Source organism: Petaurus breviceps, unplaced genomic scaffold (genome assembly GCF_028583685.1).
Source record: "Petaurus breviceps papuanus isolate PSGF00001 unplaced genomic scaffold, PetGlider_PUasm1.0 90352, whole genome shotgun sequence".
Taxonomy (NCBI): Eukaryota; Metazoa; Chordata; class Mammalia; order Diprotodontia; family Petauridae; genus Petaurus; species Petaurus breviceps.
In genome coordinates, this window is record NW_027187228.1 from 1,680,864 (window position 1) to 1,682,796 (window position 1,933).

The 1,933-nt window shown below is 36.3% G+C and overlaps 1 pseudogene; it reads right to left on the bottom strand.

Annotated features, from left to right (window-relative positions):
• Nucleotides 1-727: 727 nt before the first annotated feature.
• LOC138177225 (ATP synthase F(0) complex subunit C2, mitochondrial pseudogene) lies at nt 728-1,500 on the bottom strand (annotated as a pseudogene).
• Nucleotides 1,501-1,933: the final 433 nt, after the last annotated feature.

Below are 1,933 nucleotides of genomic sequence, written 5' to 3' on the forward strand. Positions count from 1 at the left end.
AAATCTCATTTTAAAAACCCTGCAAAATAAATAAAATGCCTGAGCGTTAATCTACTCTACAAGACCTACATAAGTACAAAAAACAAAACTTTTTTAAAGAAATAAACAATTAATTAGGTAATTAGAGAGTTATTCATTGCTTATGACAGGGTCATTGTCAATATAGTAAAAATGATGATATTACCTATGTATATTGACAGATTTAGTGCTATGCCTAGTCAACTAAAGGAAAGGATTACTTTGTAGAGCTGAATCAAACAATAACAAAATTTATTTATAGAAAAAATTTTAGAATCTCAAGGGAAATAATGAAACAAAATAGAAATAATGAGGGGATAGTACTTCTAGACTTCAAAGCTTATTATAAAAATGTGATCTTCAATATACTTTAGTAAAGGTCAGAAACAAAAAAGTAATAAATGGAACAGACTAGGCAAGCAAAACTCAGAAACAATGGAACACAATGACCCTGTGTTCCATATACTTAAAAATATATATAAATTACTTGGGGAAGGTCTCCTTTTTCCTTTGGTTTCCAAATTTTATGTTGCATCATGCCCTTTCTTAAAAATAAAACAAAATACCATGTTGTGCCCCATGCCATGCTTTTTAGAAAACAATTTATCCAAACAATATTCTTAACTTGTGTTTTAGTCACATAAAATTAAGAATTTATTAGTATTTTATAAAAAACATACTGATGAATCTTTTTTTTCAGCTTAATAATACAGTATTTATTTGTCTTCCCTCTGTCAAACCCTGAGCCCATGGCTTTCCCCAGGGCTACCTGGTAAGATGGAGGTGGAGGTATACACAGGCTGGAAGAGACATGGAAGAACCAGGAGGCCGAGGAGGAACATTCAGAAATGTAGGGGGAATAGAAATGGCTCCATCACATGGCGAAGAGGATGAGGAAGGCTACCATCAGGCAAAAGAGCCCCATGGCCTCAGACAGGGCAAAGCCCAAGATGGCGTAGGAAAAAAGCTGTTGCTTCAAGGAGGGGTTCCTGGCATAACCGATGATGAGGCTTCCAAACACAGTCCCAATCCCAGCTCCAGAGCCGGCCACCCCCACAGTGGCAGCCCCAGCTCCAATAAACTCGGCTGCTGTGTCAATGTCTCTTGAGATGTCACCAGTTTGGAATCCACATCTGGGGACAAGAGAGGTCAAGGGACTTGATGCTGCCAAAATGCTGAGGTTCTCATCTGTCCGAACATCTGGCCGTTTTAGCACCACTGCAGACAGCGGTCTACTCAGCATCTGAGAGCTGCTCCTCACAAGGGCAGGGGTAGAGATGAACTTGGCACAGGCGTACATTCTCAGGGGGTGAGGGGCAAAGCTGAAGAGCTGCCGGCAGAGCCCATACTGATGAATCTTAAGCAGAATGAAAATAATATATAGGGATAGTTAACGATTGATCAAAATCATTGGCAATCACATTTATAACTTATAGAATAACTATAAATATTATGTTATTAATGCGATGGATACTGCTTGTCTTACAGCACAAAGTTTCTGAAGACCTTATGGTGGCCCTAATTATATTGCTCTTCATCACTCCCTTTCAAACACTAATTCAGATGGATAAATTGTCCTTATTAACAGCAAGAAAGTTCATATTATACAAAACGATATTCTGAAAAGTATCAATGTTTGTATTATTTTGATAGACTAAAGAACTTTTTATTCACTTCTAGTAAACACATGAGATTTTTATGTTCCAATAATTTTTTTCCAGCATGCTATCACAATACAAGTGTATGTGTTGTTCTTATTCAGAAAGAAGACGAAATATCATAGTTGTTCATGAGAAATTAATTATTTATTCATATTCATAAATACCTAGGTCTTTGAAATGTAATGAGAATTTCTTGTATGTGCCAATCATGTTGTTATTATTATTATTATTATTATTTTGCTTTTTGGAGGGCA